The sequence below is a fragment of the Sylvia atricapilla genome, chromosome Z (assembly GCF_009819655.1).
Source record: "Sylvia atricapilla isolate bSylAtr1 chromosome Z, bSylAtr1.pri, whole genome shotgun sequence".
NCBI lineage: Eukaryota > Metazoa > Chordata > Aves > Passeriformes > Sylviidae > Sylvia > Sylvia atricapilla.
In genome coordinates, this window is record NC_089174.1 from 57,315,609 (window position 1) to 57,340,464 (window position 24,856).

Here is a 24,856-nt window from a genome sequence, read left to right on the forward strand (position 1 = left end):
ATCAGATGCTGTTGCTAATAATACCTACATGATACAGAAGAACTTAACGACATACATTTTGGATCTTTTGTGCTTTTGCTCAAATTATTGCAATCACTAGCTGAATGCAGGTTTATATATGTATGTATCCTTGTTTATTTTTAATGGAAACTAGGTTGAACATGCACCTTGGGAATTCTAGACAAGTGACAGATTTAATGTCTTAGCTTGTTTTTATGAATCAAAAGACATTTTGTTTGGATTGGAGAAGACAATATGTGAATAGAAGTAAATGATTTTTCATGCCTACTCCTGTTAGTGGACAAGATGTTGCAAGGATTCAGGATGCAGCTGTTGAAAGCTAAATTCTGATGATATTTTGGAGTGACATTTACACTGAAAATGAGTTCTAACTACAGATAGAGCTACAGTACCCCTCTCATATTTCTTACCATGCTTCTAGTTACAGAAAGAGTAGATTAGTCATTGCTGCTGCTCCAGTATGACAGGAACTACAATTGGAGACCTATCCCTTTATCAGACTACTCTGTTGTAGCCTATTTGGAAAGACAATGAGTGTTAGGCAAACACATGTGCCACTAACTTCACATGGTTAGACGCAGTGAAAACCAAGAGAGCATAATGCATTACTGTAGGTATGAAGGCATTACTAAGAATGATTTAGCCCTTAAAGTTGTTTTGCACTTTTTCATTACTGAAAAGATATACAGAAAATTGATCAGTCAGTGATCCAACTGCACTGGATTGTTTAATTTTGGAAAATTTACATCTTGCCTGTATCTGCTTTTTTCAAATACTCACTACATGGGATGATGTTCAGAAATGACTAAAGCTAAAATTCTTTAAGGATATGCCTTGACTTAATGATTTAGAGGTATAGTTCAATATTTAGTAGTTGTACTCTAATGCTGCAGAAAATGTCTGCATAGTGCCTTTTCCTGTCTTCTTTTGGTGAAGAGTTACACTTTGAAAACAACAGAATTAGAGTGTTTTGGCAGGTATTTTTTGTGACAGAAAGATGGCAGAAGGATGAACAGTAGTGGATTATAATGCCTTTATGTTTCATAAGAAAAACTTTTTTTTTTTTTTTTTTTTTTTTTTTTTTTTTTTTTTTTTGGTTAAGCTCATAGTCTTGACTTTATATTTTAGCTCTAAACACTGGCTAATTTTGGCAGTTTCTAACAACAGTACACCATTTATATTGACTATTTTTATTTTTATAAACTATTGCAAAGTTTTGTTTAAGAAATATTTCCTTTTTCATTGATGAAGTAAGATTTCAGTATCCTCCCAGCTTTTCTCTGCTGTCTTCTGAAATGGATAATGGGGTTGTTCAGACCTAAACCTAGTTAATACTATGCTTTTTGCTTTTCAAATCCTTTGAGAGACAGATCCAAAATCTAGTCTTTCTCTGGACTTCGTGGAGCTGGACTTCATAGAGTTAGACCTCAGGGTTAGTACATGGTGTACCTTATGTTGTCCATTATCCACACAGATATTTCCTCTACACCAATTTTCACACAGGAGGTTGAATGGAATGTATCTTTGCAACATCTTGTTAACCTAGCTTTTTTTACTAATGTTATCTGTTCCCATGGAAAATTCACACTGACTCTCATGGATCAGGTTCAAAAGCATAAGTTCCAAGCTCTACAATCCCTTTAATCTCCTTTGGTGAGACTGGCAAGAAAAAGAAGTGATAAAATGTAGGGTAACATATTTAATGCAGCTTTCAAGAGGAAGTGTAGCTCAATGTACATCAGTATTTTCTGTTAAAAGATTGAGGAAGATTTTAGGGACTGCCTACAATTCTTTTTTAGTATATTTCTTGGTGAACATCAAACAAGCTTCACAGATCTGCCAGCCTTTAACTCATACTGATCTTTGATATCTCATTGGTATGGACAAGGTTGTAAGCTTAAAACATGTTCTAATAAACCCAGAGAGATTTTTGTAGGAAAAGTAATGGTTCAGTGGTGCCCAGCTAAACAACCATACAATCATGCTAGTAATAACAATGCTACTGATAATGTGAGCTACTCTTTTGTCTTGAAGTCCTGATTAAGATCATGGCCCTCTTTTATTACCCATCCAAATTGACTTCCTGATGGCTTATAATCTAACAAAGAAAGACAGAGTCAAGGTGGGGGACCAAGTCTTGGTGTAAATAGACAAGTGGTATTCAGAGGGATCAAGAAAAACATCCAAGACTGCACAAGAATTCTTTGGCATTGGACTAAGAACTTCGTATGATCCCCCTGAACTATGAAACATTCCTTAACTACAAACGTGCACTGTATTCCACAGCAAAAGGTAACTGAGAAATGTAATGCAGGTACATCAACAGAGAATTCTTGTGGGGCAGATGTTAGGGAACTCTTCAGTATTGCTTAGATAATAGCTAAAGAATTTTATCTCTGTAATCGCACCATAACACCTCTGTAGACTTAACAGTAAAAAAAAGTGAAAAAGAGAGCTCAGCATTGACTTCTTTATTTATTCAATTTATTTGACATGAGAAAGATTTCTCTACTCTTTCCTTAGCAAATTAAAGAAATGCTATTTGTAATTTGCATACTGGACAAGGAGTTTCTTTTAGGGAACTACCTGTGTCAGTATTTGGTCACTAACGTAGTTAATTGCTATGCATTAATATGTATTTTCTATCCTGACTCTTCTGCTACGTATATAATATTTTATCATTCAGAAATTACTTGGGAGTTTGTATATATAAAGTAGTAGTGTTTTGGGGAGCTTTTTTTTTGTTTAATTATGCTCATATTTTCCATTTTGCCTCTCTAAATGCTTGTTGTCTGTACCTATGTTTTTTGCCAAATAAGGACCTATGGGCAGAAATGCGCTACTGTCTGTCTGTGATTGACAGAAAACAAAGCTTCCAGGCAATGCAGACATTTCATTGACCTCCAGTGACTGCAGGTGCAGAGTTACAGTTCTCCTTTGAGTACACTGTCAGTGTTTATTTAGGTGCAGTGACTTATTTAGGAGCAATGATTCAATGACTGCTGGTTTTAGTACACCTAGATCTAAAGCATATTTCTTCCCATCAAAATGTATGAAGAGAAGGACCAGAAAAGTTTAATGTACTACTATTCCATTTTGGTCACTTAAGTTCTGGTGACCAGGGATATTGTAAATATTTCTTCAAGTGCAGGGAATTACCTACGAAGTTCACCATAAAGCAGTTTTCTTCTGGTCTGATTAAGCCTAAGAATGGTATAAGAGATGGACAGGTTTACAGGGCTCACTTGGGCCTCTGATGTATCACTGAACTTTAACTTGAGTGAAGCCTCTCTTGATTAGATCCCATACTTAGAAAACACTGCATCCAGACTCTCAATAAAATCTACAGTCAGGACATTAAGAAAAAACGAAAGATAAGAAGTCAAGAGGACTGTCTTCCAGCAGAAGAGAACAAAAAACAGGAGAACAAAAACCTCCACAGAACTGAAGATCTGCTTCCAAAGAAATTTTGAAGTTACTGTTCTGTATAATCCTCTATTCTCAGCTCAAGCACATGACCTGCTACAATTAATCAAAGACTTCTAGGGAAGTCTAATGGTGTGGGTTTGGGCTGGAGGTCAGCCTGGATGAACACATTGATCCCCTCTGACCTTATAGCCTGTGAGCCTATACTTTATTTTGCTTAATGAGGGTATGGCAGGTTTATTTTCTGTCTCCACTTTTATCTGAAAATAATATAAATATAATGTAGTTGAAAATAAGTGAATGCTGAATGATAGATAAAATATAACATTTTGTGCTTTTCTGGATGGAGTATTATCAGTGTTATAGGAATGATCAATTTCTTTATCTCATAAAAAGCAAGCAGGACTTCAAATCTGTGGTCCTTCATGTCATGAATCATAAAGGAGTATACAGGTAGAATGAGGACTCTCCTTTGTGAAAGTGGTGTAAAGCTGCTATACTCAGAAAATTAAAGCTGTATCTTGACACTTAAATAACAGACAGAGATACTGAATATATGAGAGCTGATTTTTTTCAGATAGAGGGACATTTGCGGTGGTCATCAAATATGCAGACATTTACACAGTACCATATAAGTTAAAGAGAAAGTGGTGGATTTTTGACAATTTTACCAGAACATTTTATATCATTAGACAACTGTACTGCTTCTCTGAAGTGATTGTGTTAGTAAAAACCCCTCCCCTTTAGGGAACATGTAGTTCGAGCACCTATGAAATGTAGTGGCATGCTGGTAACATCCTGTACTCAGCTTGTTTCCAGAGATGAGAATTTGTCTTTCTATTGCTTTGATCATTAAAAAATCAGTATTCTCCCTTTGTTTAAAAGAACACAAACTCTTGATTTACCTCCAGGAAGCTGAATCCCAAAGACAGATGAAATGATGAGTGAAACTAAAACAGACAAAAGAAAGTAAGTTCAAGAAGTTTAAGAGCTTAGTTAAGCAGGAATCCTAAATAATTCACTATGGATTTGTTTCAGATTTTTGGAGTTCTGCTTTTGCAGTAACTTAATTCATACCTTTACTCCAATTTTCCAGATTCCTGGAAACCACGCGAATTGTTAGGATTTTAAGAGTACCATATGGAAGAAAGCTGTCTTTCTCAATGTACTGTATTTTTAATTGCAGGACAGTATCTATTTTCTGCTGCACAGATTTCCTAGTTTTAAATTTTGAAGTTTCTGTACTATGTGAATATCACATAAGAAATAAAAATTCCAATCTGTAAGGCAGTGTTTTAGACATATAAGCATGAATCATTGTCTTGAAATTTAAATAAACAAAACGCTAAATTTGTGCTAAAAAATAAATAAAAAGAAAATAATATCGGACAAAGAGTTGTTCCTACTTTGCAGATGGAAAATTGGTTCAATGCAAGATTAATTGATATGTTGTGACCAGCCTCATGCAGGCAACCAGTGGCAGTACTGGCATTGAACTGCTGCCTCCTGACTGCCAAGCTTAACAGCAAAAACTTCTTTCTTTTCATAATACTTTCTCTCTTCCTAATTCTTTCATATTTTGCTCTGATGAGTGGATGCCATAGGGTGGCAGAATGTCTGGTTTATCAAACATTTATCATTAAGAGCATATGTCAAACCTAGAGTTCTTCTACTACTTTCCCTTTCAGTGAAACCTCATCTACATACCTCCCACACAGCTTTCTAGAAGACACAGCTGAGTACCAAACACACCTTCATTTCTTCTCACAATCATTTTGCTAGACACATATGTTTTCATTTCTATGGCAGCAGCACTACGTTCAGATTTTGTCCATTTCTGGGCAGATGTTAAGACTACAAGGAAGAGTTCCTCTGTGCAACAGTGGGTCTTTAGCTTTTTCTTTATAAAACATGGAGAGCAGGTCACACATAACACAACTTCTCATCTACATGGAGAAGTGTTAACTACTGAGGTACTAAATGCAAATTTTTTTAAAAAAACCCAAACAGGAAACATATATGAATGTTACACGGTAGCTCTGCAAATACAATTCAAATATATTTGGGTATGTTACCTGGTAGTTTGATTTATTTAGCCAGTTCTTAAATAGCGTGTAAAGTAATCTTAGTTATTTTTGCTAAGAAGAAGGAAATAGTAAACTGTGCTGGTGAGCAAAAAAGCTAGGCTGTTTGATACATTTCATGAAGTTACTTTCTTATTAAAAGAAATGAAATCCTTGTCTTACAATACACATGCCTGATGGAGTCCTACATCCTGGACTACCAAACTCTGGACTGTTACATGTATTGTCAAAGAATCATGCCTGCAAGTAAATAGAACTTACAGAGTTACTCTTTCCTGTAAGCACAATTGCTCAACACTGTCCCCACTGAGCTGCAATGTGGAAAGATTTTAAAGGGAGCAGTATCAAAGGGTTAAAGAGCAGAGCCCTGCTACTGGTGGAAATATTACATGTCAGATCTGCAAGGAAGTTACAGTGATCAGAAAAAGGGATGCAATGCTAAACAATGTTATCATCAGCACACTGAAGGAATGCTTTTACTTCCTATAATGTTACAGAGGGGACTGACCTCAGCCTGTATGGAGTAGAACACAGCACAGATTTGCATATCTAAACATTTTTGACCTTTCATCTGCAGTAAAATGGTGTCACTCACTGAAGCTGAGAAAGATGGAAATCCTCTTCCAGTCTCTCCAGTCTGGCAGAGTTGATGCTATTATGCTCTGCAGACAGTTTATACTGTTATACTACTTAGTTTACTAGAAGTGTCCAAATAAATCCAACAAGAAAGAAGAAGATAACTTCTTTTTTTTATGCACACCCCTTTCTAGCACTGTACACCTAGCTGTCCTGTACATTTACATTATAAAGGACCAGCTCGAGTGATGATAAAATAGACACCCCACTGTACTTGCTAGATTTCAGGTTCCCATGGAACACCGGTATCAGTCTGAACAGTTTGATGTAATCCTACTAATGTAGCTGAAGCTATCTGGGCTCAAGGATTTATTAGTTGTGAACGTTCATTTTTGTTTTTACTGGGTTAGTGCCAGTAAATAAGTCACCAAAACCACTAGCTGACTGTCATATGATAGGAAAAGGCTGGGATCGCAAGTAATCCTTCTGTCTTTTAACAAAAAAAAAGTGCTGAGGTAAGCAGCGTCAAACCCAGCTGCATCAACATGATGGTGGGAAGACAAATGAGAGCTTTCACTGCTGGATACAGTGGATAGAGAGCCCACAGTCTGAAAAATCTCTTCATATCCCCGAAACAGCTGTCATAACTGAAACTGCGAGGGACTGCTTTTTAAACCACGAGCTTTGATAAGGCGTATTCTCTCACCAATCCTTTCTCTAGACAATAAACACACTTCTAGCAGAGCAGCTCTTCTGAAAAGTGACTAGAGAATTAAATACCTTCAAAGGTTTCCAACCCCTTCTTTTTATAACCTCTCCCAAATGCTTATGTTGAGTTCCCAGCTAGCATTTCTGAAGTATCTATCACTGCAGTATCTGGCTGCTGAGCCATATGAGCTCAACAATACCGTGTAATGTAAAACTTACATTTTTTTCCTTTAGGAGGCTGAACTTTACAAAGTTAGATCTAACATTTACCTTGTTATTGGTAACAGTGAATAATTAAAAGAGACACAATAGAAGGGACATGGGGTCATTTTAGAATAAATATTCAGGCAATGACAGCTTTGAAATATTCTGTTGGCCTCTCCCTGTGTGTATTCTGGAAACAGGAGGTCGCATGAAGTCAAGGGTGATGAAATACATGTGCTCCTGATCTGACCTGCTACAAAGGGGGAAGGTATGAAGCCACATGCAAGGGTCTAAGCTCTGCATGCACAAGACCGTGTGTGCATGCACGTGCATGCAACATTTGTGTAAGGCAAAGAACAAAGAATCATAAGAAGGGGGAGGGAGGTGTTCGGTGTTGGTGGTGGAATGAATTCTACAGGGACTGCTTTCTCTCCACAGGGCCTGCCAGCTCCTTGTGGCTGTTGCCTGGGCAATGGCTGGGGAATTATGAGGAATGCTTGGAAACTATATTCTTCTGTTGGGCTCATGGACAGAGTAAAAGGGGGTGTATGGCTTTTCTCTATTTCTTTTTTATATTCAGCAGATTAGACTGGCAGGTTGCTGTGGTGACAACATGGAGGAGGTCTCCTGCACACCTGCACCACAAACAACGAGTCCTGCCAAAGGAATCCCAAAGGCATATTTTCCGTTTTTTTCTGTTACCTTTTTTTTTTTCCCTCCCTTTTTATTTTTTTTTTCTTTCTTTCCTATAGCAAGTGCAAAAGAGAAAGAAAAAAGGGGAAGAGGAGGATGTGGCAGAAGAGGGAACAGGAAGATATGAAAAGGCAATCAATATTCCATTAGCATAGCGGAGCAGCAGTGCTTACTTATTGTGAAATAAGGTGTGCATAAACAAGATGCAAAACCTGAGGAAGGTTTTCTTAGGAGAGAATAAATAAGTGTAGTTTTGGTTTTACATACTGAATGTCCTGAATTTCCTGATGTCTGTGGTGGAAACCTAAATAAAGTAACTATGGAAATGGCTGAATTCAGGCACAAGACACAGAGATATGACTGAGGTGTGTAAAGCCAGAAACTGAAATTACTCCTGTCTGTCTGGAAAGGGTAGATGTGTTTGTGCCTGTATGTAAGATTCCATTTCTTAGAAATTCCTGCCTTTTGAAAAAGCTGAAGAATGGTGTGAAAATTGTCATTATATGCCTGATCCTTTGCTAAAAGGAAGTATCCAAAGGAGACAGATGTGGGAAGGAGGAGTAGAGAGAAAAAATAAAAGGAAACCCTTATAACCAAGAGGTTCTCAAGCAAATGTGTTGCTCTGGGATGCCATGGCATTTCTCCAGCTTCTCCTATTGAAGTAGTCAGCTCAATGCAGACATATTGTCTTTTCCTCATGTCTCCTGGACATCCCCCCATCTTCTTCAAGGCTTTCTCTCCCCTCCCCTCCCCTCCCCTCCCCTCCCCCCCCCCCCTCCCCTCCCCTCCCCTCCCCTCCCCTCCCCTCCCCTCCCCTCCCCTCTCCTCCCCAGCAATATCTCTTTTATTTACCAGCAATATCTCTTGTTTGCTTTCCTTTCAAAATATTGCATTTATTACTGTAATAAACACACGAAAACAACAGACTTTCAGAGAGGAAAAGAGATTTTGATTGAAAAAGCATTTGGTCACTGTGTATTAGATTGTTTTTGTTACATGGAAAAATAGATAGATTGCTTGCTGAACTGAAGCTTTTTTTCCAACTGTCTTTGAAAGTAAAATTTAAGAGTAAGACACAGAATTGTCCGTGTCTGACACAGAAATATAACAATTCAGAAATCTAATAAAGAGAAATCTAATATCCTGATACCCCAGGAAAAAAAAAAAAAAAAAAGTGACACATTTTTCTTTCACAATACTGCATGAACATGTATGATGCTATCATTTTGCATCCTCTGATACTTCTCAGAGGAGTAAAAACAAAGGGAAAGGAAAATTCCTTGAGAAATCAGCCATGTGCAAAGGACAGTTTTACAGAGACCATTTAAAAATACCAGATATAGGTTCCATATTTTTTTAAGGGTTACAGTCATTGATCTGGAAAACTAAAAACATCCAGCATGAACATGTATGTAAGCAGGATGTCTTGGAAGGAGCTAGTGAAAGCTGTTTGACCTGCTTTTCATATCCCTAGATCAGACTTGGGAGAATAAGAGGCTGGACATGGCCTGGGCCCTACCACTCTGGCTAGAGGAAGAGTACAGTTGGTGGATGTCCTGCATCAGACTAGTGGCAGTTTGAGAAAGAGTGGTCTGGTGTGCCTTTCAGGTTGGCAGCACAAGTGTAATAGTAGATCTGAGTGGAAGGGGAAGACAAACAGTAAAAATCAGGGCAAGGCTGCATCTGAGGCCCCAGTGAGCCGGAACTGCTGTGAATTCCCTGCTGATATTGTCGGAAAGGAATGTGGGTTCTCATTATACTCTTCCCATGCATAGCCATCATATCTAGTGTACAAGGTTCTTCAGAGTCTCAGGGACGAAATCCAATGCTTTACAGCTGGCTGATACCCTTCCCCCTCCTCAACTGCCTGCAGTAAAAGGGAGACCTGTTTGTGTGGTTTGTCTGAGATCGGCTTGTTCTGGAGCTGTAAATTGCTTCAAGACTCTTCAAGATGAAGGACTACGTAAATGTGGGGCAGTTATCGATGTGGATGGAATGAACATGCAAATTCAATACTATAAATGTGTTTTGAATTAAATCAATGTGTTTTTGCTTGAAAATTTCACATGTGATTTATCAATGTGCTCTGAATGGATGCAAGTACTAGTGGTGTATATTGCCAAATTATCTGAACAATTTAGTACCATTAAAGGTACCAACCTACGTCCCTGGAAAGGAAACCCACTATTATGTGAATATTCTCATGAGCTTTCTTAAAAGAAATATTTAAAAGAATTGCATCATGTTTACTTTTAAGCCTGTTCTGAAGTATAACCATGTCTGGGTTGAAACGTGCCAGCTGTTTAGCAATGCCAAGTTAACTCTGCTTTCCATTTGAGGAGAAGTGAATAACATGACATATGGATTCAAAACCATAGTGATTTTTAGAAGACCTATTTCAGTTTGTGTTGTAATTTATGAAGAAATTAGAAAAAACCTGATTCATCTGATTTTCACTTGATTTTCAATTGATTCAGATTTGATTGAAATGTTCACAATACTTAAAGGTTAGACAACTTTACTGAATATCTAAAAGCTGATAAATATTCTATCTTGATTAAAATTTTCTTTCCTTGTTTGAAAAAATTTTGTTTTCCAAACAGTGTTTAATTTTATATAATATGGTAGTGTTACATATCTGGTTTTAAGTTTTAGTAATGTCTCATCTTGATACTGCTTTTCCAAATGCTCATTTGAGTCTTCATTGCCCTTCCATACATTTTTTGTTTTTACCTGCATAAAGGCATATGGTTTTGAGCAGTGAAAAATTAAGACTACTTTGATATGCTATGATTCTTTTAAATGCCACTCTTTCTTCTTGCATGCTGCTTTTTAGATATAAAGTATTATTATCTAGTAATGCTAGCTGTTATTACAAAGCTCTTCCAAAACAGTTTAGGAATTCAGTGTTACTCTGGAAGGTACTCTTGCTCAAGCTCCTCTGTCTTTTACTTCCACCAAATGTAACAATTGAGGATTAAAAACTCAACATGTCTTCTAAAGTTTTTAGTAAATCCGAACCCAGAACAGATTTGATTTAAATTTTTATATGCTAATTGAACTGAATAAATGGGAAGTCCTGGATAACTATCTCACCCAATGCAGTAATATCTTCAGTAAGAGAAGAGAGAAGAATGGAGTTTTTTGAGAGTCTTTTAAAAGTATTTCAATACTTCTGCCAATAATTTGTACATATACATACACATTAATATGCATTTCCCTGATTTTTGTTTTCCTGTTAAATTAATCTAAATTCCATACACAGAGTATGAGACCCAAATAAAAGGAACAGATAATTACATTCCATTGCCATGCCATTTTTCTGTGGATTTTTCCTGTACGGTCTCTAAAATTTATTAATAATTTGGTATTTTGGGGGGATTTTTCCATTCTTTAGTCTACCATAGGTAATGGAACCTTAACTGACTGCTTCCTCCTTTTTGACTTTGCAAGTCTAGGGAATTTTATCAGGAAAATTGCAGTTAGTTTCATTAAAATTAGCAGACATTAACAAAATTTATTTATTTTATCCACCCAAGGTAGTTTTATCTTTAGCTGTGTTCTGCTTCTAGACTCACTAGAAAGAAAAGATATCTCTTCAGGCCTACACCTACTGCAGGGATTTTAGACTGAGATTTAAGTATGACTGAATATATAGCCAGCAATTATAAGGGGAAATTTCAGAACATATTGCTTTGTCTTTAATTAAAAAAAGAAACAAAAGAACAGGTGTAGCCAAATTGTTGCATTTTTTATTCTGATTGTGTAAAGAGTTAAGGCCTGCAATCACATTCTGTACTGCTTTGAAAGATAAATTACTATTAAAATTATCACTGAAGAGCTTGATTTCTTGACCTCACCAGAGACATTGCAGATAGATGTGAATTCTGCTGTGGGCTTCATGTGCCAATGAGCCATTCAGACACTGTGAGATCAGCAGTAGTCAGGAATGTAAACCCTACAAGAGGCATGGGCTGAAGAGATCAAAATAGTGTCAGTTTGGGGAATGTAGTCCACATGGGGCCTGCAGAAGTCATTTCCCAGTCATCTGTTTATAGAGGCTCAGAGGCCTTTCGTTTCCATTCGATAGCTGAAACTGCTCTGAGACATTTTTTCTTAATAATTCTGTCAAATGTTTAGGTTTTCTGTGATGGCTCTGAGTTTCCAAATCTAGTCATTGTTCAGGAGACTCTATGCGGGGTTTATGTAGGACAATAAACCTATGGCCAACCTCTTCTGGTACAAAGTCAAACTTGAGCAAAGCCTCCTTTGTTATGAAATATATTCCTATTTTTTGGAGTCAGCAAGACAACTATCTGCTTCATCCACCTTATGAAATAAGCTGCCAAACCCAAGAGAATGTCACACTTGACTGCTGCACTATTTTGGAGCAGCTGGGTCTCTGAAACACGCATAAGTCTAAACAGAGCTAGGGGTCAGTTTTGCTAGAGCCTTTCTTCTCCATCTTGTTTAGCTAAAAATCATGATTGCCAATATGTGTTCTCTGTATCCTTTGTCTCAGTTGTCCTGTAATCTTAGGGTAAATGGACCATAGACATGGAATTCAAAGCTGCAAGCAGAAATGTACTTACTAATCTCATCCTATCTCTCTCTTCTTGTGGCCCAAACACTTGGCCAAAAATCAGGTTTAGGAGGTTTTTTGGTGGTATGGAGCCATATATCTTTCTTGTTCACAGAAAAGATAATTCTTTTTTTTCCCTCTGAATATGGAGAAATCAGCAGAAGGTAGGTCCCAACTTCAAAGCTTTTTCACCTCATAATAAAAGCTGTTTAAATTTGCTCTTTTTTTTCCATTCTGTGTTGGTCAGGATCTGTATAAAAGCCTTTTTTTCAAGCTGTTCTATTTTCTTTTTTCCTTCTACTCTGAGGCAATTGATCCTTCAGAGAATGAATTCACATCAAATCACTTTGTGCTACTGCTCTGGGCAGCAGAGAGCACTTACATTGATTCAAGGACCATGTTTGTTCCTGCTGTGAATATACTTACCAAAGCTGAATGGCTTGCTTGCCTGCAAGCTGGCTGTTATGTTCATGGACCTTCATCCTGATAGTATAACCCAAACCCTTCAACCTTAATGACCTTTATTTTGCATAAAATAGGGAGAAAATATCTTAAAATATTGCAGCAGGCACATGAATACTGGCAACCAGAGTTAAAACACAGAAAGACACATGTCAAGGATTTCCAGTACAACTGGTTTGTAGGCTGCTAGGTCTCTCAGTCTTAAAAACTCACAGTTTCTCAAACTCAAATGTAGGTATATAGATGTTAGGATTCATTTGCTTTATTTTTCCTTTGAATAGTAATGTGTCTTTTCTTTGACCACACTGTTTTAAATCTTTTTCATAGCTTAATAAAGAAATGTTAATCCATCTGAGTGATACAGCTGCTGATCATACCGGTGCTAACTACCTGAACTCTATTTTCTCCCTACCCTCCTGCTCAAACTGCTTTTATTCCTCATGGGTTTATTGTAACTCTCCTGCAACACTCCTTTTATTGACTCAAAAAGTTAGGGTACACTGCTCTTGCCAACTGCTTTGCAGAAGGTCTTGGCCCAGTCTTGGTGAAAGTTTGACAAATGGGGGCAGATTCAGGTCTTATTGAAAGAGAGCATGAGATCAAAAGGTCCATAAGGCTTCTGGTCTCTGTCCCATGCCAAAATATTGCTGCAGTGAAATTTTATTTTTTAACCTGCCTATGCCAACAGCATTGAGACAACTCTTTCCCACCCAGAACTACTTGTAGAAAGCTCCTGGAATACAGGAAAAAGCTTCAGGAGTTCAAACTATGAAAATCACATTCCTTATCTTCCCAGAGGGCCTAGAAAAAACCATCAGGCAACACAGATTAAAGACAAACTTGAAATTTCCAAAGAAATTATACCATGCAATTTTTTTGTACATCTGTAGAGTTGTCTGGTTCTCTGCTGAAGTGATACAGTAAATTGAAAAATGTGCTATTGGGGAGAATCTTTTATCTTACCACACATAGAATTCTGGGCTGCATCTAATGAATATCATGTTGCTAATAGCTCTGAATTTGCACTGGGGCACAGGAGATCAGACTAAACTGTGATCTCTAAGGCAGCATGAAACAGTCAGCCTGTGTCGAATACTTAAGCTGCTTGCCCCTTTCTTTGTCTTAATGTTTTTTCTGTATTTCTTTTTTTCAGAGCAGCAGTATGGACTTGGAAAAGCAGAAGAAGAGAGATACAAAGTCAACAAAATAATTCCAGGGTCTAGCAGCTTAGCTATCCTACCATCTGTTTAAAAGAACAAAACATTAAAATAAAACAAAACTTGTGGTCCAACAGCTATGTCTGCAAAGAAGAAACAGTGCTATACTTTAAATTCTAGGCAACACCCTTTGGATCAAAATATTACGACAACAGATAACAGTGACCACATTTAATGGATACTCACATAGCTAGGCCATGACTCAGATTGCTTACTGTTGTTTGAAACTGAAACCTGAGAGCAGAGAAGCGAGAGGAAAAGAAACCTTGTGTTAAGCTGGCATGCACCAGTGAATAAATGGCTGGCATTTGCAAAGCTGCATTGCAGGGAAGCTTTTAACAGTTTGCCACTGCCAGCTGATGTCTCTTTAAGCGTCACTGCCAAGAAGCCAAAACTGAAAGCAGGTGCAGGGGCAGAGGAACTGAATGTGGAAAGGGAGAGAAAGAAAGAACAGTACTTCTGTTGTTAAAATTCTCTTGCTTTCGTTAAAACCTAAACAAAGCTTTACTTTAAACTGGAATAATAAATTTTAGTGTGATAGACTCCTGCCTATCCAGTCTGACAATCCTCTTACTTTTATACACTGAGGTAAAAGAACTTTGTTGAACTTCCCCACCCCCCCACCCCCCCCCCCCCCCCCCCCCCCCCGCCCTCTGTAAAGCCTTGGATTGACTGAGAGAATGCTGTATACTGATTATGGCAGCTTTCTTTTAAAGATTGAGAGCATCTGCTTCGTAATGCCTCTTGTTCCTTCCCTCAAGCAAAGTGCTTTTTACAGACTCCCACCCCCATTAGTCCAGGGCCTGGGAACAGAGCAGTTTCCCCAGATCAAGTCTCTGTCTTTGCTGTGCCATGTCACTGGTTCAGGACCTTAGTACCCTGCTGTCTGATAAGATGCATAGCAGGAAATATTAGGTGCTAAGTATTTGCATTTGTAAATACACTAATGTAAGGGCTACTGATTATTTTGTGAAATATCTTCTGTTCTTTTTCTTAAGATTGGTTATAAAACAGCATTGAGAGTGTTATAGGCTGCATGTTAGTGAGCTCTGCAAGAAACTTTGTGAGAGGTCTTTCCGCCTTTAGGATACTTCAAAGACTAAATACGTTCACTAACCATGAAGAACACAAGGCCAAAGGAAAAAAGATAAAACATCTTTTATGAAGGCAAAATCCCAAAACCTTGAAAAATCCCAAAACCTTGAAATACACATGGCTGAAAGTGGGAAGATTTTCTGAAATGCTTTGCTAAAAGCCTTTTGATTTCTAATAATTTTGTAGTTATTGTTCCCACAGATTATAGAAAAGGTGTGTCACTTTGTATTCAGAGCTGTAAATTTGGGAATCTTTTTTTTTTTTTTTTTTTTTTTTTTTTTTTTTTTTACCCTTTAGGGAATTCCTACTATTGTCGCGTAAAATATTTTCCTTTCTGGTTTGATTTTCCTGAAGAGTAAAAGCAGCAGCTAAAGCCATACTTGGCAGAGTTAAAAACCAAATAAACCAAAATAAAATAAATCAACATACATTACTTATTCTGTGTGGATTATGTTTTAAAATCCTTCCTTCTTAAGTTCTAAATACTATGATTTTGAATCAAAAGCTGTATTTTTTATTTTGGGTTTTTCTGTCTCAGGAGAGATTGTTGAAACTAACTAGCTGACTGTCTTACTGCTTAGAAGCAGCACAGTCTTGAAAATAACTTGCTTTCCCAATTATACAGACTGTGTATTCTAAAGGAAGATAATTCTACTTTTTCAGTTTATATTGCATATTAAAACCCTTTGTATTTTTACTGACAGTGAATTTACTTCTCTTAAACTTTTACTTAATATCTAACTGCTTCTTACTCTCCTTTTCCAAAATGTTCAGGAAATTAAGAGCTGAGATACAAGCATGTCAGTATTTCCATCTGTCACTCACCTTTATAATGGCATCTAATTTGGAGAGTGCTAAGGAACTGCTTCAAAGTGGGAATATTCCTCTGACTCAACAGGAAACATACAGTCTGCCTCAGGATAAAAAGTGTGCAGAACACCATGTGGTGCAAAAGAGAATTTACAAATCAACAATGAACCCAGGCTGAACATTCATTGCTCAGTAAAATGAGCAGTAATTCAATTAATTTAATTGATGTAGACATAGGATTTTCAAAATCTCTACCCTAAGCTTTTCAAGCTGTTTCTTCCAACTCTTAAAATTTGGGGAGAAACAGTCTTATTCTGAAGAAAATGGATGTTCTCAAAAGAATCATTCCAGCAGCTAGAGCTTTTAAGAAAGTCACCAAAAGGTTTGGATAAGAATAGAGGTAAATCTGTGATCTTTTCAAAAGAGAGAATAAACATAAGTAAATCCATTGTGTTTTCTGTAAAACACCATTGCATACAAGACTGGCCACATATTGTAAAACATTGAGATTTTCTTAACACACAGAACTGGCTCAGACAAGTAGGGAGCTACTTGTGAAACCAAAGGGAAAGAAGCAAATGCACAGGCAGTGGACACTAGGAGGACAGGAAGAGCATAGAGAGGAAGATTGGTTATGTAAGGGTGGGGTGACAAAGGCCAAGGTGAAGCTAGTACTGAACCTGGCATGTGATGCAAAAAATAATGGCATTTACAGGTATGCTACATTTTAAAAAAAAGGAAGGTCAGAAAGGCAACCTTCCTGATAATGAATGCTGTAAAACTGAAAGTCACAGATGAGGAGAAGGCTGAGGTACTCAACAACCTTTTTGCCTCAGTCTTCAGTGACAATCTCTCTTTCCGCACCTCTTGAGCATATGGACAGCAGGATAGGGACACAGGAAGTAAAAACCTTCAATGGTTTTTTGTTTTGTTTTTTTTTTTTTTTTAACAATCTTGAGCACCAAATGGACAATTGACCTCTTGGAATGAGTCCAGAGGAGGTACACCTAGTTGATTAGAGAAATGGAGTAGTTCTACTGTGAGGAATGGTTAAGAGAATTGGGTTTGCTCAGCCTGGAAAAGAGAAGGTGACCTAACTGTGGCCTTCCAGTACCTAATGGAAGTCTACAAGGAAGATGGAGAGGGACTTTCTACCAGAGTGTAAAGTGACATGACAAGAGGAAATGGCTTTGAGCTGAAAGAGAGCAGGTTTATACTAGCAATTAGGAGAAAATATTTACTGTGAGGGTGGTGAGGCACTGAAACAGGTTGCCCAGAGAAGTTATGGCCGTCTTGTCTGTAAAGGTGCTCAAGGCCAGATTACATGGAGCTCTGAACTACCTGGTCTAGTGGAAGGTGCAAAGCTTTCTATGACCCTATGCCCTTCTCAAGCCCTGTAGATCTAGTTTTGGATCTGCTGTGTAGTTTTCACAGGTCAACAGTTCTCATTAGGAACTCATTGTGTATGCAAATCCAATGTTTTTCATGTGGAACATAAGCCAGACTGTAACATGAGAAAAGAATTCTTTGAGCAAACTTCCAGGAAGTGTCCTGGATGAAGTTGTCTTGAGTATGTGAGATTTGGAATAAGCACCAAAAGCAGTGATATGCATTTGTGGTCTGTTCCAAAATATGGTGGCAAGTGAATGGTAAAGGTGTAGTCTGTGTGTAGATGTTGGATATGAGGCCCAGAAGAATCAGACAGTCATCTCATTCTGCTCTTTATTTTTATCCTTTAACTAATATCCTCCTATCTTCCTATTTTATTTTTGTTTCTGTTTTTAGGAGCATTTGAACTGATTTGAAGATAAGACATATTTTAAAGGATTATCACAGCATAATGAAATGCTGTATTTTTAAGCGCTTATCTCTGCTAAACTGCTATAACTTCTCTGTTTTTATTTCTGCAGCACTCAGGAAAACATTTAAGATCTAAGAACTTCGCAGTTATTGTTCATGATTAAAGTTTAAAACGAGTGTTCTAAGATAAATATGTATGTATTTTTGTATTGATAGGTAAACACACAAAGACACTCACACTCTTAACAAAAGTACAATAGCTCATTTATACAGTCAAGAAACTGCAAATAGGGAACATTTGCTATAAACCGAACTAGCATATAGTTATAGATATATATATAAATATATAACCAGGGCCTATTAAATGAAACCATAGATGAAGTGAACTTAAGTCATCAGTCTTTGAATTTTGTACATTTTGAATGCTATCCAAAAATTATAATCCACTGTTTGAAATATTATATCAGTGGAAAGGAGAAATGATCTCCCCATTACAAATGTATAGCCTCAAACATTCACATCCTGCTGTAAATATATCACATACTGTATCATGTTGCTTATGGAATTTTTTTTTCCTTTAGTTTGCTGACCCTTTTCCTGTAGATTAATATTTGGCAAAGTAAGGGCTCTAATTATTCCTTTCCATTTTACTCTACAGGAAAATTATCTCTCTATTTTATATTTCCATCTTTATGATGATCTGTATTGGTCAAATAATGAAATTCAATGCACCCTGTGGATTATGTGACTGTATGTGTTCTTGTGGTTGCTTTGTCTCTGAACTACAGTATTCTTGTTTTGTGTGCTATTGTACTTCATGATCTTTACATGTGGAGTCTACTTCTTGGATGGTTTCTAAGTACTATATGTCTAAAAGCATAATAATAACAAAATATATACCAGAAGGTCAGATTATCTTAAATACGATGATAACAGTCTAAGTAACTCAGCATAAGTTACTCTTCATAGAAACAAGTATGTTTGCTTCTGGGTATATTATGTTGGCAGAGTGTAAGCAAAGAAACACTAAGCAGCCTCAGGATGGAATCCTCAAGCATCTGGGGCCTAATTTCCAAAGTAAAACACAATATTAGGTCATTGTTGGAGTCTGGCACTTTTTAAAATGTGAAATCAAAGCCTTTTAGTTTTCTTGCTTTATATTCTAGTAAATCGCAACAGGACTGTTCCTCCATAGCATAAACCCTCTTCACTTAAAAAGCATTTGTTTCATTTTTCACTTTAAGTACTTTTTTCTACAAGTATCTTTTTTATTGATTTTTTTTTTCAGTGTGGAAACAAGGCAGCTTACAAAGTATTTACACACTATTGATCATGGCATGAGAGAAAAGGTTCAGAATGGCTGTTCTCATTAGGAGATTTCTACATTAGTAGCACATTTCTTTACACTCATGACTCTCAGAAATGTAATTCTGATTCAGTACATTTTGGGCAGGATCATCTCTCTGATCTATTAGTTGAATACTCTCTCACTGTTATTTGCATTTCTTTATTTAATTTTAAAATGTTGTGTTTATTTCTCAGTGCTGGTGACATTATATCAGCACCTATTAATTGTCACATTTCATATCATTACAAGAAGTGGAATGAAGGAGGCTGTTCCATATATGCAAATAGGTAGTCTGGCTGCAAAACAAGAGAACACAAACAGGTCATAAAAACTTCAAAGACAGAATCTCTGCAAGTCAAGATATATAGATCAGTAGTTATGATTTCAACTGGGGCAAAGCCAAAATGCACAAAATTGTGCTACTTCAGACATGTACATTAATTGAAGTAGCAATTGAAATTAAAAGGTTTTTTATAACTGTTCACTGTGCATAAGTAAAACCTGAAAGGTAAGGTGAATTAATACTGCATACATTTATTTTCCCTGCTATTTGGAGATGATTCTGTTCTCATATATGTATGGGGTTTGGGCATTTTTCCCTACAGGTGTTGCAGCCAAGAGGAATGAAAAGTAGATGCCTGTAGAGAAAAGTTTGTCTATCTCCAAACACACTTTCTTTGCTGTAAACTTTTGAAGAAAGTTCTCAATCAAGCCACAGTTCTATCAAGCTGGATACTGGACCTCTATCCCAAAGTAAATTTTATCATTTGGAGCACATTATTTTGGCCCCAAATACTGTAATCTCTTCATGTTCTCTTTCCCTTCTTATCTACCTTCTTTCTTAACTAGCCACACATACCCCAGTTTGTCCACTTCCTGGCAACACAGCAGTGTATTTCATCTTATTGTAAGCTCCTTCTTACAAAACTTTGGGCTGAATATAAGGGAAGCGCCTAAGACAGTGTACGCAACTCATCTCAGCTATGATATGAAGGCATTTTTTTCTGTCTGCTATCTGAGTGGAGAAAAAACCTAGACCTATATATGGAAGACAGAATCTCAGTATCTACTATAAAAATAACTGTGCAGTTATTTGTAGGTAATACACTATTGTTGAGGACAGCGTACTGCCCTCTGCAAAGCGTTCTTAGAAATGAAGGTGCTACTTAGCTCCCAGTAGCTGCTAAAACACACTTAAAACCACTAGTAGATTTTGCATGCAACCATTTACATTTTTCCTGGCTGTATTGGAAAAAAATAGCTGAAATATCTTGCTGCTTTACATGTTAAGGCTGTTATAGATTTGTCATCTTCATGGATTTTCACAGTAAAGTGGTCTAGGCCCTAATTATAGCACACTTTTTTTTCTCTTTTTCTCCACAATAGTCAGTGAATTGACTATCTAGATCCTTCTTGTTTTTCGCTAGTGTATTAGGTTGCAATGCAAGATGTAACCAAAAGTATGTGTTCTATTACCACCCATTAAAACCAGGTGGGGCAGTGTTCTTTATCTCTTCCATTCCTCATAACTCTGGGAGGGTATCTTCTGCAAATGAGCCATTAAAGCTCACTGCAGGACTGACAACATTACATCATCCCATTGTGAGATGTTTCACCCAGTAGGAGGAGACAAACATTCTTACCTTGATAACAATCTGAGATTCAGAACACCAGGACAGCCTGTTTCCACTGGATTCCCAGAGGAAGACCAGACCCATCTCATCACCACTGGACCTTCAGAGGAAAACTACACCTTCTACAGGATCATCTCTGCTCCAACAGAACCACATCTGTCACTCCAGGAGGACTTAATTGGACTGCTACCAACATCCTGACCAACAGGGTGGCAGGTTCTGTTCTGACTCTGTCAGTGCTTTTTGCTTTTTTGCTTTTTGCTTTTTGCTTTTTTTTTTTTTTTTTTTTTTCCTAACTACTACAAGTTTATTTTAATTTTCCTAGTAAAGAACTATTATTCCTATTCCCATACCTTTACCTGAGAGCCCCTTAATTTCAAAATTATAATAGTTCTGAGAGAGGGGGTTTACAGCTTCAAGGGAGGCTCCTGCCTTCCTTAGCAGACACCTGTCCTTCCAAATCAAGACAACTCGAGAGATCCTGCTTAATTCTTCTGCTTGCCAGTTGTATTTTGAACAGTTATTTCTCAGGGTTTTCAAATTATTTTGAAATTTCAAGAGGTCATTGGACCATAAAGAGGATTTATAAGACTGCTAACTCTGTTGTTTTAACACCTTTTAGTTTAAGTAGAAAAAAAAGCTATCTAAACTCACTCTTTTTTTTTTTTTTTTTTTTTTAGGAGAAGAGTTGTCTACATCAAAGGCAAGAAAAACATCTATTCTTCGAATTTGGATGGAAAGCAGAATGTATCACTGTACTGTGCACTTTTTCTTCTCATTGTTGATTATAATTATCATTTATAAATTACAGCATAATTTCAGGTAAGGTTCCAGTCTTCCCCTAGAATCTGGGTTTTCAATTTTTTTTCTTTTAATGAAGATTAAATCCTTACAAAGAATTTTAGTGAACATTAAATTCTTACAAAGCACATTTAATCAATAAATCAGATGAAGTGGGAGTAATGATCGTAATTTTAGAGATGAGAATAAGAAACAGTGTCACTCAGTGTCAGTACTCTGATCACTTGGCTATTAGAAGGAACCACCTATCATTACTGGGAAGTGAAACTATGGGTTTAGGTGTTTGGTTTGGGTAAAATTCTCAAACTCTGAACATAAATCTCACAGAGGCTGATCTGTAACACTGAAAAAATTGCTTGTTTTCTGAGACAAAGTGGAACATTGAATTGTAAGAAAAAGCAGAGGCATTTTAAAATTAACTAATTTAATCAGGCTATGATAGACACATATTTTTACATATGGAAATTTTGTCAAAAAATTATTCCCAAGGCAAGTATTTTCTTCAGTTCTACTAGCATGTGTCTAAACTAAAAATATTTTTACTTTCCCTCCAACAGTTCTCCAATTTTCCGTACCTATTCTAACTTCACCATTGCAATGAAGGCAATTTCTTGCATTTTTGCATTACATGCACTTCTTTCCTCTGGAAGACCCAGGAATACAATAACATTATTCTATGTATTGCCCAGTTTTCTAAGTAATGCTGTCTTGTAGTGAACTTGCACAGCATTTTAACTACCTTTGGGTTTTAAGGCAGATGTGTAGTAGCTCAAAATTTTGATGATTTCAAATCAAAAACCATGTTAAATATTTTTGGATTTGCAATGACAGTCTCTATTAGTAAAAAGGAGTTAATTTTCTGTAATTCATTAATTTCTAAAAAAAACCTGGAACAGATACAGACACTTTTCTTTACATGGAATACCTTCAGGACCACAGATTCTTGTTTGTGGCAAATAGACAGGATGAGGGTAATGCCTTTAATCTTTATTTAATGACTCCGTACCAAACACACATTTTCCATTCCAGTGGCTCCTCAGATAGGACTTTTGATGGGTCATGAAAATGAGAGATAGACCTCTACTAGGGATGCTAATATGAGCTACAAAGAATGATTACCAAAAAACACCTCCAAAAAATAAGACCCAACAAACCAACAGTGCCAACAACCTTTTTCTTAGTAGAGACATTTACAGAATTTATACATTATACATTCATTATACATTCATTTATACATTCAGTATCATAAATCACTGGAACTCCTTTACTTTTAGAAATATAAACCTTATGCATGGGTGAAATTATGGTCATAAAAAAGTTATTTTAGCAGGAACTACTAGTTTATTTTAGAAAAAAAACCTGATGGTCATTTGCAAACATTTAATAACAGAAGGAGAACAAAACAGGTTGAAAACCACTCCTACTCATTCCACATGCTCAGTCTCTGTGTCAAATATTTGTGTTTCTTGGCAAAAGTAAGGATTTTCAAAACTGTGACAGCCAGACTCAATTTGTATTGTAAATACTTACTTAATGTCTGTTTTTTTTCAATAAATTCATACTTTCAGATGAAAGTATCAAATTCAAACTGCTCAAGGAGTGTGAAATTTCAAAGAGATTTTACCTGCTTGTATGCCTTGTCCAGAGTATAAAATTTTAAACCATCCATACATTATATATTTTGTGGGAATAAAGATTGAGATTTGCGTGAGTAAAGATAGATCAAGTCTCTCCTCTTCATATTGATAATAATTAATTCAAACTCAGAGCAATTTAGAAATTATCCTACTCAGAAAACTGAGCAGAATTGGCAAGGTGAGTGTTTATGTCTTAAATGTGAGCTGAGTTTTCCAGGAATAAAAAAGATAAAAACTGAACAGCAATAGCAAATATCTTCCTAAATTTAGCCAGTTATCTTTGAAATAGTAGTATAAACAGTAAAATAAAATCTAAATTAAACATTCACTGATGTCAAAACATATCAATAGGCTTTCTAAAATAAGTTACCAATTAAAATCATGAAGTATTTTCTTTGGCATAATAGCAGCTCCTTAAATGTCATTATTAGTCTAATTTTCTTTGCTAAAATTTTGCATAATTACAATACACAGTGCAGTCTAAGATGAAACCAAGACATTACTTTGTAGTTTAACTGCAGATGGATTTGAGTTAAAAATTTGGAAAAAGTTCCAAAGTTTTTAAAAGCTTGAGAATGTTTGGATCTGGTTTTGTGGTAGTTTTGTACTCCAGTGCATCCTCTGGAAGCATTCTTGTAGGGTTACACAAGAGCTGGATTAGACTTTCAGAATATAATGTAATTAAACAGTACCATAAATTTCTGTATTACAAGAGTATGAACTGAAGAATTTTGTGAGAAGAAAAGGTAGAACTGATATACTTTTCTTAAAATGTAATCAAATGTCCAGCTGAAGAGTTCTGCTTATATCTGTTACTATGAAGACAACTATAAAATTGCCATTGTCAAAAAAAGTAAGAGTTTAAACTTGCTCTACTTGATGCACCAGCTCAGTGTAAAATTAAATGTGAAGAAAAAAGAAGATAATTTGCATGATCATTAAATGAATTTATTCTTTGTAATAAATACATCAGTCACAGAAACTTCAGCTTTGTTAAGATCCTGTAACAAGTCTTACTTCTTAATGAGGCTTTTTTCTAGCTAGAGGGGAAAAATAATGGTACCATATGCAAAATCTGCCCAGAATAAAATGGTATTGCCTTTTCTGCAGCTAAGAAAACTGTTCATATCAATTTCAATATTTTTTTTTATTCAGCAGAAACCAGACAGCAGACCAGTTTCTGTGGATAAATTCTAATCCACCAAAATTTAAATAGCAGTGAGACTAGAGACCTCTAGAGCAAATTAATAAATTTGATCACCTAGAAATTTTAGTAGAAAAAATGGAATCATTTTTGTTTATGTGTACAGAGTAGAAATATTAATCAGCTGCACACAACTAGATACCTAATAATTATATAACATGCATCAGATTTTTGTCTTGAGTTTTCATAGACATACATGTCAGTTGTAGATCTGTGATATTATTTTTCTCTCTATTCTGTATGTCACAGATATTTGGCCATCTTTTTTTGTCTGAATCTAGTGTTTATGCAGAAAACAATGCCAGCTATGAGTATTTTACCAGTTTACCTCTCAGTGGCTGTACTACAGCCACTGTACTGCAGTACTTGCAGTTCTAGGGATGCTACTACCATCATATAGAATTTGCTTTAGTGGTTTTGAAAAGGTAATTACTTCCAGAGAAGAAAAGTTAATTAAAGAAATGGAGGGTGTGTTGAAGGAAACATATAACTTTGTGGAAATTATTAAAACAACCATCTTTTACCATTTAGCCACTTACCTAATGGAAATGGTG

At 36.4% G+C, this 24,856-nt stretch overlaps 1 long non-coding RNA gene across 1 annotated transcript in view; it reads right to left on the reverse strand.

Annotated features, from left to right (window-relative positions):
• LOC136373990 (uncharacterized) overlaps positions 1–1,445 on the reverse strand; it is a 380,400-nt gene extending 378,955 nt beyond the window's left edge. The window contains exon 1 of the long non-coding RNA XR_010745780.1: positions 1,076–1,445. This is a non-coding gene — a long non-coding RNA (uncharacterized lncRNA). The remainder of the gene's footprint in view (positions 1–1,075) is intronic.
• Between the last annotated feature and the right edge of the window lie 23,411 nt (positions 1,446–24,856).